Genomic DNA, 13,634 nt, shown 5'->3' with positions numbered 1-13,634 from the left:
GGCGGTGCAGGCTCGAAGGGCCGAATGGTCTACTTCTACACCTATTGTCTATAATTGGTTTTAGAAGTCACATAATTAGCTGAATGGAGATCTGTTTTTGGAGACCTGAGTGCAGTCAAGGTATTTCAATTGATTGTAGTAAAAAGACACCTGTATCTGGTAGGTCCATCTACTGGTGAGTCAGTATCCTGGCAAAAACTACACCATGAAGACAAAAGAACACTCCGAGCAACTCTGCAAAATGGTTATTGAAAAGCACAAGTCAGGAGATGGATACAAGATAACGTCCAGGTCACTGACTATCCCTCACGGTACAGTTAAGTCAGTCATCAAGAAATGGAAAGAATATGGCTGAGGCTACGTCCACACTAGACCGGATAATTTTGAAAACGCCGGTTTCACGTAAAAACGATAGGCGTCCCCACCAGGCGTTTTTGAAAATACCTCCATCCACATTAAAACGTGTATTTGGGCGAATCTCCTCCTACTGGGCATGCGCAGGACACACAGAAAACAAGCAAAGAGGAAACAGTATAGTTAGTGCGCATTTGTCCAATTAAAGGAGATTGCCAAATGAAAGACTTGGTGTGCGTTTGTCCAGAAACATTTCCTACAGCCATAGTCTCTTCACCGACGAAAGGGACGACAGCTACAACTAAATGCAGTAAGGCTTGTTACTGGGCAAAAGTGTAATTTGCTGTTACCTCATTTGTTTGCCTTTACTTTTGCCATGTCTTTGTGTATTATTTTGCTGTATTTAACATGTGCACTAAAATGAGTTACTGGGCAAAAGTGACAATTGCATCTATTAAATGTTTGCACAAGCAATACATTAATAAAGCACCTTGTTAAATGTATAAAACATTTCTGCATCAGTGTTACCTTGTATTTCCATACAATGTTTACATTAGGCTGTTACACATCTATTGTCAGATATTGTTGTGGTGTTGGAGGTTGCGTCAAGAAAACAATGAAATGCCACGCTGCCGTCACCATCTGTTCCAGCACGTCATGACAGCGTTATTAAAATTAGCCGGTTACCCCGTACACACTACAATGGCCAACCGTTGTTTTCAGATTTAAACACTCTGGACAGTGTTTTAGAAAAGCTCTGTTTTCAGGGGAGGAAAACGCCATTTCAGTGTGGACGGGGGGTCAAAACGAAGAGAAAAAGCTTCAGTTACAGATTCATCCGGTCTAGTGTGGATATAGCCTCAGACATAAATCTGCCTAGAACAGGCCATCCTCAAAAACTGAGTGGCTGTGCAAGAAGGGGACTAGTAGCGAGGCCACCAAGAGACCCATGATGTTTCAGTGGCTGAGATGGAAGAGACCACACATACAATTGTTGCCCGGGTGCTTCACTTGTTGCAGCTTTATGGGAAAGTGACAAAGAGAAAGCTACTGTTGAAAAAAAACTCTCATAAAATCTCAGCCAACGTTTGCACAAGGCATGTGGGAGACTCTGAAGTCAGCTGGAAGGAGATTCTATGGTCTGATGAAACCAAAATTTGGGTTTTTGGCCATCAGACTAAATGCTATAGTGTAAGGCAAACACCACAATTCATCAAACACACATCATCCCTACCGTGAGGCTTGGTTGTGGCTGCATCATGCTGTGGGGATGCCTCACTGCAGCAGGTCCTGGAATGCTTGTGAAGGTAGAGGGTAAAATGAATGTAGCAAACTACAGGGAAATCCTGGAGAAAAACCTGATCTAGTCTGCACGAGAACTGCAACTTGGGAGAAACTTTGATTTCCAGCAAGACAATGATCCCCAGACATTGTCCTAGAGTGGCCAAGTCAGAGTCCAGACCTCAATCCAACTGAGAATTTGTGGCTGGACTTGAAGAGAGCTGTTCACTCACAATCCCCATGCAATCTGACAGAGCTTGAGCAGTTTTGCAAAGAAAAATGGGGAAAAATTGCAGTGTCTAGATGTGCCAAGCTGAAAGAGACCTATCCACACAGACTCAAGACTGTAATTCCTGCATCTACTAAATACTGACTTGAAGGTGGTGAATACTTATGCAATCAATTATTTTGTGTTTTATATTTGTAGTTAATTTAGATCACTTTGTAGAGATCTGTTTTCACTTTGACTCGAAAACAGAAAAGGGTCTTCTTCTATTAATCGGTGTCAAGAAGGCCAAATTAAATCCCCTGTGATTCACTGTTGTAAAACAATAAAACACCAAAATTTCTCGGGGGGGGGTGGTTGAATACTTTTTATAGGCTCTGTAACTGGACAGCTGGCATAACAGCGGTGTGACACAATGGAAAGCTCTATTCCTGTGCTTTCTACGGTGTTACACCTTACCCATCTCTTCATAAGGTAGTAGTGGGAAGAGCCCAGCTGCAAATACTAACTTACTCTCCATTATGCCGCTGATGTTTAGGGCAGCGATGATTGTATTCCTTCTCTATCTGTCCATACAGTCGCACACAGATACAGAAGGATTCTTCAATGCTGTTTCCATAACAACTTCGTTTTACCAATCAGGGTTGTTAGCCCTGAGCTGAGCCCCCGAACCTGGAGGACTGGTGGACCACTCCCAGTCTGGCCTCTACCCTTTGACCTGTTTGGCGTGGGTGACCCTACCAAGAACCAAAGCACAAGGCCCTGACTCCAGCCAACGCAGCTCTCCGGGTCACTGAGGCACGCAAGCCTCCAAACGCCGCATCAAAGTTGTGGTCCTCTTGGAGGACAGGTGCAATGGTGGATCAAATATCAGATCATCATTCAGGTGGGGGAATTTCAAGGAGCTGGTGAGGTAGGTTAAGCCAGCTGGTGGCGTAGTGGCATCAGCGCTGGACTTCGGAGCTCCCAAGTTCGAATCCAGCCGGCTCCCTTGCATGCTTTCCATCCGTGCTGGGTTGAGGATCGAGCTAGCAACTCGGCCTCATAAAAATAAGAAAGCCTGCTAACAAAACGCCATAAAAATGACGGCGTCCTGATGACTCCTCTCGTTCAGGGCTTTCTTCTTCTTCTTCTTCTTCTTCTTCTGGTGAGGTGGGTGGTGAAGGGGATATTGCTGGCCCACTCAGTTGTTTACCTGAGATAGAGTGGATGAGGAGAGGATGTTTCCAACAGTGGGTGAGTCTGGGACCAGAGTAGAAGGACATCCCTTTAGAACAAAGATGGGAAGGAATTTCTTTCACCAAATTGTGCTGAATCTGTGGAATTCATTGCCACAGATGGCTATGAAGTTGTTGCGTATATTTAGAGTGGAGAAGGTTGACAGGTTCCTGATTGGTAAGGGCATCAAAGGTTACGGGGAGAAGGTGGGTGGGTGGGGTTGAGAAGGATAATAAATCAGCCATGATTGAAAGGGAATGCGTACTCAATGGCTGAATGGCATAATTGTGTGTTTGATGGTCCTATCACCATGTCTGCAGGTTATTAATGGAGAATGAGAATGCTTGTTTCTACAGTCCACCCTAAGCCAGACCACATGGGTGAGTACCATCACTCTAGGAGTTACCGTCGTGGTGGCACATTTGGCCTGACGTTGAAGTAATTGCTTGTTTAACTGTACAAGATATCACTAATTAGTCACAGACACAAAAAGCTTTACAAGAGATGAGTCTGCAAATGTCATTCCACGAGGGTACTGGTGAAAACTAACACGCAGCCTGGTTGTAATGCTATTTTTAATCACGCTTCCATATGCAGGTAATACACTGCCCCATAATCCATTAATTATTTCTTATTTACATTGCTACAACCAGTTATTACTACTAACCCGCCAACCAGAAAGGCACCAGAAATAGACCTCCAATTTCATAAAGGATCCCTTCCACCCAGCTGATGGACTGTTTGTCCCACTCCCATCAGGGATGAGGCTACGCAGCATCCACTCCGGGACCACCAGACTCAAAAACAGTTACTTTCCCCAAGCCGACAGGCTGATTAACGCCTCCTCCCATTGATCGACCCCATCACCGCTACATACACATCAGCTAGTGTCGCTTGATGTACATATAATCAGTCTCTGTATGTAACAGATTCTTGTACATTGTGTTTTATAGGATTGCTTTCATATTTATAGTTATTGTGTTTTTGTTTTTTTACTGTGTTCTTTATGCTTATTGTGTTTTTTTAAGATCTGGAGTAGCAGTCATTTTGGTCTCCTTTGTGCTCATATACTGAAGAATGACAATAAACAATCTTGAATTTTAATTACCTGCATAAAATGTTCAATTATGAAGAGTAGTAATTATTATGGTGGTCAATGAACAATTGTTAGTTCATGGTGAACTCAACTAGTTCATTAGACAAGGCATTTAGTGCTAGTATTGGGATGTCATGTTAAAAGACGTTGGCAAAGCTGCACCTGAAATATTGAAAACAAGAGAAAATCTACAGATGCTGGAAATCCGAGCAACACACACAAAATGCTGGAGGAACTCAGCAGGCCAGGCGGCACCTATGGAAAAAAGTATAGTCCATGTTTCGGGTTGAAACCCTTCAGCAGGACTAGGAAGGAAAGATTTAAACATCTTCAGGGTAGGCATCCATGGAAGGGATTTCACAGAGTAGTAGTGAAATCACAAACAAGAGAAAATCTGCAGACACTGGAAATCCGAGCAACACACACAAAATGCTGGAGGAACTCAGCAGGCCAGGCAGCATCTATGGGAAAACGTACAGTTGACGCTTCCGGCTGAAACCTATTTGCCTGAAATATTAGTACAGTTCTGTTCACAATACTATAGGAAGGATGTAATCAAGCTGGAAAAGGTGCAGAAGAGAGACACATAAGTGATTCTGCCGATGCTGGAAATCCAGAGCAACACACACAAAATGCTGCAGGAACTCAGTAGGTCAGGTAGTGTCAATGGAGAGGAATAAACAGTCGATGTTTCAGGTCAAAATCTTTCATCAGGACTCAGATGAAGAGTCTCATCCTGAAGTGTCAACTGTTTATTCCTCTCCAAGATGCCATCCTGAAGAGGGGTCTCAGCTTAAGATGAGGGCAGTTTTTTTCTCTCCATAGATGCTCTCACCGGCTGAGTTCCTCCAGCATTTTGTGTGTGTTGCTCAGAAAACATATTTAATGATTTTGCTGGGACTGATTGTGTTATAAGGGCAGATGAGATAGGCTAAAACTGTTTTCCCTGGATGCTGAAGGGAGACATATAGAGATTTATACAATGATGAGGGACATAGATAAGATGAATGCTGGCAGTCTTTTTCATAGGGTAAGGGAGATGAATAGTAGAGGGCATAGATTTAAGGTAATAGGGGGAAGATTTTAAAGGGAATCTAAAGGCAGGTGCTTCATACAGAGGGTGGTGGGTATGTGGGATGAGTTGCCAGAGAAAGTGGTAGAAATGGGAACAATTACACTTAAAATATTTGGAAAAGTTTATGGGAATAAAAAGTTCTGAGCAGGGATTCCTAACCTTTTTTATGCCATGGACCGCTACAATTAGCCAGGTTGGGAACCCCTGGTTTAAAGGGATTTGCGTCAAATGCAAATAAATGGTATTAGCTTGGGAAGACATCTTTGTTGGCACAAATGCTGCATGTGAAGGGCCTGATTCTGTAATATATAACTCTATAACTTTATTACTCCATGATTTGCTGATTAAATTTGATTTGACAAGAAAGAGCTAATTTATTCCATAGCCTGTGGAAATCCTAATTAAAGCTTGTGAAAGTGAACGGCTATTTAGTCAGAATGAAATGACATAACAGTTTGGCAACTCAAATATGAGCATCGTTTACTCATGTACAATGCTGAGTAATCAGTTCATAAGGTTTCTTATTGAGGAGTTTAAAACTATTCTGGTTTATCTGACTAAATGCTGGTTTGGTTAGTTATGCTAATTTTCTTCAAGCTTCAGGATTGTTTTATGATACTTCCTGTATATAACTGTAAAGGAGAACGAAATAATTGCTGCTCTGGGTTTGATGCAGCACAAAAAAAAATAGGATAAAGAACACAGTAATTTAAAAAACACACAATTAACATAAATACATAAATAAGATAGCTTATATAGATAGATTGATTGTATGTCAATCAATCTATCTATATAAGCTATCTTAGTGACCCCAGGCTATACATAAGGTGACTGACAGGAAATAATAAAGTAGTGGTGGAGTTAGTGGGTGGAGGTGTTGATCAGCCTCACTGCTTTGGGGAAGAACCCTGTTTTTGGTCTGGGAGTCCTGGTGTGGATGCTATGTAGAGTGCTCTCTGAAGGGTGGAGGGGTGGTGGTGGAACAAACAGCCCTTGAGCAGTGCGGGTTGGATCCTTTATGATGCTACTGGCACTCTCCAGCACCTTTCTGTATGTATGTACTTGGTAATGGATAAGCTGGTGCCAGTGATGCATCAGGGAGTTTCAACTACCTGTTCTAGAGCTTTACAGTCCAGTTTCTGTTCCATGCAGTGATGCAGCTGGTTAAGATGCTCTCTACTGCGCATTCTTTAGAATGATGTGAGTATGGATGTGCGAAGTCCTGCTCTCTTCAGCCTCCCCAGAAAGCAGAGGCATTGGTGAGCTTTCTTGACCTTGTAGGATGTTGTGGAACCATGAGAAGTTGCGTGACATGTGCTCACCCAGGACTTTGAAACTTTTTGCAGTTTCTACTGCGGTGCTGCCGATGTAAAGGGGAGTGTCACTGGTGCGAGTTCTCCTGAAGCTGATAACCTTCTCCTTTGTCTTGTTGACATTAAGGAAGAGGTTATTTGCCTGGCACCGGGCCTCGTGCTCTTCCTGTCTGTAGGCTGTCTCATCGTCATTGGTGATGAGCCCCACCGCTGTGTGTCATCAGCGAACTTGACAGGTGTTTGGCCGTGCAGTGATGTGTGAGCTGAATGTACAGTAATGGGCCCTGGGGGCACCGTGTTGAGGATGATGGGGAGGGTGGAGCAATTGTGTATCCTCTCTATCTGACCTATGCTTTTTACCATTACTGTCCTGCTTGACTACTAGTTCCTTTCTCACATCTTTTCACCCACTTTCCTTTGCCCCATAACTAATACAATTTATGTCTCTCATAAAAAATTGCTCATTGCATGTGTGGATTCATTTATTTTTGCAAATTTCGAATGTAATTTCTTTATTTAAGATACGCTTCTGTGAACTTTCTTCCTGTCTGGAATTAATAGCTCCAAAGATTTACTGCAGAAACTTGCCAGGAAAAATTACATTTGAGCACCAGTTTCTGACACTTTGCCAGTTCACTAAACTCCCATTCATTCTGAATTACTGGCATTGAACCATATGCTGAACCTCTGAACTGGCTGTAACAAGTTGGTACATTCCACATGCCACATTCATTCCATTATCTCAAACCTTTTTTTTTCCCTTTTTGGAAAAGCATCATTCTGGGACTATTTAGGTTCCTGGTCACTATTTTCATTCCCTGAAGGAAATGGAAAAAATATGTTTTTAGTTTGTGCTCAAAGGACTGGAGTCACACGTGTTCCTGTTGTGCGTGTTGGTCTTTTACATGGCACTGAAGAGAAAAGTGTCATGGTCCAGTCCGTGACGTCCGCATTCCGACTCACGGTCCGGTTCATCAATCTGTATTCCAGGTTTTCCGGTTTTCCCTTGTCCTGTTGTGTGCCTTAATTGAGGCACATGATTCTGATTTTGGGCTGGCTACATAAATAGCTCCTTGGTTCAATTTCAGTTGCTGGATTGTTCCTGTCAAAACCCCTGTCTGAATCCAATCCGATCCAATCCAATCCAATCCAATTCAATCCAATCCAATCCAATCCAATCTCTTCCCTTCCCTTCCCCTCCCCTTCCTCTTCCCCTTCCCCTTCCTCTTCCTCTTCGTCTTCCTCTTGGAGCCCTGCCTGAAGCCTCGTCTTGCCTCGCCTCGCCTCGCCTTGTCTTGCCTCGCCTCGTCCTGTCCAGGCCACATCCAAGAACCTCGTCCTGTCCAAGCCAAGGCTTTGTGTTCTCATCCTGTCCATGTGCCTCGTCCTGTGCTGGGGTTCCCTCGTCTTGCCCAGCAGTCTCTCGTTCTGTCCTGTAGCCTCGCCTAGTCCTGACTCCCAAGACCACTTCATGTCTTCGCCTAGTTCTGGAGTCCAAGCCCAAGTGAAGACCCAGCTTCTGGGTCCTTGTCCAGTCCCTGGCTCGGAGTCCAAGCCCAGGCTCCTAGTTCCCAGTTTCTAGTCCTGGTCCCGCTTGCCTAGCCAATGTCCTAACCCAAGTCTGTGTTCTTGTCCCTGCTCCTAGTCTGCATCCAGTCATGTCCCTAACCCAGCTCTCCAGTCAAGTCCTGTTCCTAGTCCTTCGGTGTCTGTGTCTTGCATTTGGGTCCGCTCCCAGCGCCCTCGTGACAAAAAGATAGGTAAGGATAATAAACGAACGCCCCCGTCCCCTCATGTGAATGACTGGACCCTCGGGTTGTCATTCGCTCTCCCCTTGATAGCTCACACCCAGTTCACCTTTCAGATTTTCTTTCCCGTTGCTGAAATGAAAGGGCATTAATAGTTGCTGGGCTGAGAGCAATGCTATGGAGGGTGCATACATTTACATTCCTAGCGCAGGGGAGGTGGCAGAGATTCTCAAAGCCAGCTTAGACCATTGATTGAATACCTATTGGAACAGCACCTGGTATAATCGACTCTCTCTCAGCAGTGTCTTGCACTGTTTGTGGGCGTTGCTCAGGATTCCAGCGTCTGCAGAAAGAATAAGTTGAGGGAACACACACCGGTCCTCATAGAGGGATTAGAAGTGAAGAGAGTGAGCATTTTCAAGTTCCAAAGTGTCAATATCTCTGACCTGGACCCAACAGATCAATGCAGCTATAACGAAGGTACGACAGCAACTATATTTCATTGGGAGTTTGCGGAGATTTGGTTTGTCGCCTAAAGCACTGGTAAATTCCTACAGGTGTACCATGGAGAGAATTCAAACTGGCTGCTTCACCGTCTAGTATGGGGGGTTCTACTGTACTGGATCGAAGTGAACTGCAGAGAGTGGTAATATTAGTCAGCTCCATCCTGGGCGCTAGCCTCCATAATATCCAGGACATCTTCAGGGAGCGGTGCCTCAAAACGGTGGCATTCTTCATTGAGGAGCCCCATCACCCAGGACATGCCCTCTTCTCATTGCTACCATCAGGGAGGAGGTACAGAAGCTTCAAGGCACACACTTAGTGATTCAGGAACAGCTTCTTCCCCATTGCCACCTAATTTCTGAATGGGCATTGAACCCATCAACACTACCTCATTCATTTTTTTACTTCTTCTTTTTCTTATTCTGATTCAGAACCTATTGTGTCTCTGTAAATGTTTCTGCCTCTCTAATTTCCTCTTTCTTAAGACACTCCTTCAAATCCATACCAACTGTCCTGATTTCTTAATCTTGGTCAGTGACAAACTTGGTTTAAGAATCAAAAAACTAAAGAGATTCCGCAGATGCTGGACATCCAGAGGAACGCACACAAGATGCTGGAGGAACTCAGCAGGTCAGGCAGCATCTATGGAGTAGAATGAACAGTCGATGTTTAAGGCTGAGATCTGAGATCAAGTCTGGAAAGGAAGGGGGAAGAAGCCAGAATAAGAAGGTGAGAAGAGGGGGAGGAGAACAAGCTGGCGAGTGATAGGTGGAACCAGGTGCGTGAGAAGATAAGTGGGTGGGAGAGGGGGGAATGAAGTAAGAAACTAGGAGGTGATAGGTTGAAGAGGTAAAGGGCTGAAGAACGAACAATCTGATAGGCCAGGCGTGCAGACAATGTGAGAAAGGAAATGAGGAGGGGCACTAGAGCGAGATGATGGGCAGGTGAGCAAAAGAGATGGGGTAAAAGGGGGAGCCAGAACGGAGAATGGAAAAAGAGAGAGGGGGAGGGCGGGAAGAAACTACTGGAAGTTAGAGAAGTTAAGGAAAAACTTTTTCACCCAGAGAGTGGTGGATATATGGAATGCTCTGCCCCAGAAGGCAGTGGAGGCCAAGTCTCTGGATGCTTTCAAGAAAGAGATGGATAGAGCTCTTAAAGATAGCGGAATCAAAAGTTATGGGGTTAAGGCAGGAACTAGATACTGATTGTGGATGATCAGCCATGATCACAGTGAATGGCGGTGCTGGCTCAAAGGTCCGAATGGCCTACTCCTGCACCTATTGTCTATCGTCTAAACCAATGTTCACGCCATCAGCTTGGAGGCTACCCAAGCAGAATATGTGGTATTGCTCCTCCAAATGAGTGGCCTCATTTAAGAGGACTTAAGAATTTTCCCATAAGTGCTTTGTGATGCTTAAATGCAGGAAGATATCTTTATTAAGTGTGACTGAGCTAAAGAAACAGACTAATCCAGAAAAACTAGTAACCTTTCTCATATTCTGTGTGAGCACAGGCACTGGTGTGCTGCCCTTTATGTGCCTCTATAGTACTTGAACTCTTCAAAGGAATTTTAATTTGAAAATCCTGAGGTGTCTGGAACAGAACGTGCTGACTTTTGAAACAGACCAATGACGATCGCTGAAAATATTGTTTGTTTCTGTGTAGCAAAGCTTCAGCGTAAACTCATCTTCTGTCATTTGCACTAAATCAACACCTTTCACATGGTAATTACACAAATTAAACAAACACAGATGCTCCATAGTTTGTCTTCTTCTGGGTTCTGTAGCAACATCTGGACCAAGACTGCACAGCTGCAGGCACTGCCAAGTCTAGGAGATTACCATGCCAGGAAATGAGTCATCTTTTCCACACACTGGAAGGCATTTTGTATTTAGAGTAAGAAATTCATACCACTTCTCTGTGGGTGTGCAAAAGCATAGGCGATCTCATGGCCTTTTTTACAGTAGCCGTAATCTCCGCAGCCACAGAGTAGCTGCACTTGATTTTGTCTTTTGTAGTTTAAACTGAGAGACAGACAAAATAATCAAGATCAAAGGCCCATTCACATTGAAAACCGATGTTTATGGGAGAGTGAAAGATGTGTTTCTGGTGAGTTTGGTGATGGACCAAGTGTAACATTTATACTGACGGCCCCCAAAATGATCACATCTTTACCGCAGGGTTTGGAGGCTTGTGTGCCTCTGTGACCTGGAGAGTTATGTTCACTGGAGTCAGGGCTTTCAGCTTTGGCTCTTGGTAGCGTCACCCATGCCAAACAGGTCAAAGGGTGGAGGCCAGACTAAGAGTGGTCCACCGGTCCTCCAGGTTTGGAGGATCAGCTCAGGGTTGACCCTGACTGGTCAAAGAAATTGTAACGGAAGCAACAATGAGCAACGGTATTCCTGAGTCTCCACCTGGGATGTTGATGACTGACAGTAGTGAAAACCGAGAGGAAGTTACTGGCATGATGAAGAAAGCCTGGAACATTGCCAAGATCAAGACACTGGCAAGCTAGCACAAATGAAGGACCTTCACTGATGCCCTAAACGCCAGTGGAGTAACAGGCACTTGATGATGATGATGATGATTCGGGAATATTAATGCTGAGCTGCAACACTCTTGGTGCAAGATGACACGTGATCGTAAGGAGTCATATGTTTGCAGTGACTAACAAGTTTATGATGAAGGAATTGCGCTCTTTATCAAGAGGATCTTCTGGTGAGATTCCATCCCTACCAATCGCAGTGACAGTCAATTACACCTTGTGTACATAATTATGGTGTTATTGACGGTCTTGTATTAGACAGGAGGTCCCATATTTAAACAGTAACTGCATTACCCTACTCAATACCAGTTCAGCACATCCTTTGACCCATCTGGGTACCCGAAATGTTTCAGGCCAAGATCTGCAATCAAGTCTGGAAAGGAAGGGGGAGGAAGGCAGAGTATGAGAAGTACCGAAAATGGGAAGGTTGAGCCCTCGGCTGGCCCGTAGGCTAACAAACTAACCCATGAGTCATAACCGTCATCAATGAACTCCAGATAGTTTAATCTTTGAGTGATTCTCCCTGCAAGAACTTCAGGGAGGTATAGAATACCATAATATGGCAATCAACTGTGTAACACCGTGGAAGGGCCAAGAGGCCTTGCAGGGTTATTAACTGAGAGCAATCAATTAAATATTAGAGCAGAAAATGTTCACACTTCCAAGATGCATGATTTCAAAGCTTCAAAGTAAATGTGTTATCAAAGTACGTATCCATCACCATATACTATCTTGAGATTCGTTTTCTTGCAGGCAATAACGACAGGACAAAGAAGTACAATAGAATCAATGAAAAACTACAGGTGAACCAAGACTGACAAGGAGCCAATGTAGAAAAGAAGGCAAACTGTGAAAATGTGAAATTAATAATAATAAATAAATAATACTGAGCACAGGAGTTGTGGAGTCATTGAGTGTGTGTACATAAGTTGTGGAACCATTTCAGAGTTGAGGTGAATGAAGTTATCCACACTGGTTCAGGAGCCTGATGGTTCACTATTCCCGAACCTTCTGGTGTGGGACCTAAGGCTCCTGTACCTCTTTCCTGATGGCAGCAGCGAGAATAGACCAGGGGCTGGATGGTGGGGGGTCTTTCCTGCTTTTGTTGTGGCTGCACTCCTTGATGATGCGCTCAGCGGTGATATTCATCAGTCATTTTAACAAGCTGCCTTCAGCACCTACTGTAAAAAACACTCTGGAAATAGTCAGAGAACTCTTTACATTGAAGAATGGATGTCCGGTTTTGCAACAAAATAAGACGTATCCTTTCTTTGTTCATGTGCTACGCTTCATTTTATTACATTACTGCTAGTTCATCCAGCTATGCACAAATACCATGAAGAAAAATCACAGAGGCCTTGAGTATTTCCTTCAAAATGTTAGAAACATTATATAAAAATAGGTTATGTAAGAGGGAAGGGTTAGGTCTTAGAGCAATTTAAAAGGTCGGCACAAAGTAGTGGACTTAAGGGCCTGTATTGTGTTGTGATGTTCTATGTTGCTGAGACTGGAACGGAGTGAGAGAGGTGATTCTACTGTAACTGATGACTTTTCTCTGGTCGTAACTGTTATGTTTTGTAACTTCAAACGTTAAACTAATTCAAAGAAAGACACAGCAGTCTGAAGTGCAGGTGTAACTTCGTCTTTACTTTAAGTGAGGCGTGCATGTATCACGTGGTAGCGTGATGATGGATGCAATTAACATATTTATACATATAACCTATAATGAATTATTTAAGCAAACAAGAATGCTTAATCAAACAATGTATATACAAGGTTTATATTACATCTGGGTAGCCTCCAACCTGATGGCATGGACATCGAGTTCCTGAACTTCTGGTACTGCCTCTTCCCCTTCGCCATTCCCCATCCCCTTTTCCCTCTCTCACCTGATCTCCTTGCCCACCCATCGTCTCTCTCTGGTGCTCCTCCCCCCTTTTCTTTCTCCCATGTCTTTCTGCCCTCTCCTATCAGATTCCCCCTTCTCCAGCCCTGTATCTCTTTCACCGATCAACTTCCCAGCTTTTTGCTTCACCCCTCCCCTTCCTGTTTTCACCTATCACCTTGTGTTTCTCTCTTCCCCTCCTCCGCCCCTTTTTAGCTCTACTCTTAATCTTTTACTCTCCAATTCTGCTGAAGGGTCTCGGCCCAAAACGTCGACTCTGCTCTTGTCCGTAGATGCTGCCTGGCCTGCTGAGTTCCTCCAGCATTCTGTGTGTGTTGCTTATACATATTACTGAACTATTAAATATGCAACATAACGTCCTCCTCCAC

The sequence above is a fragment of the Mobula hypostoma genome, chromosome 9, assembly GCF_963921235.1.
Source record: "Mobula hypostoma chromosome 9, sMobHyp1.1, whole genome shotgun sequence".
Lineage (NCBI taxonomy): Eukaryota > Metazoa > Chordata > Chondrichthyes > Myliobatiformes > Myliobatidae > Mobula > Mobula hypostoma.
Note: the sequence above shows the minus strand (reverse complement) of the source record.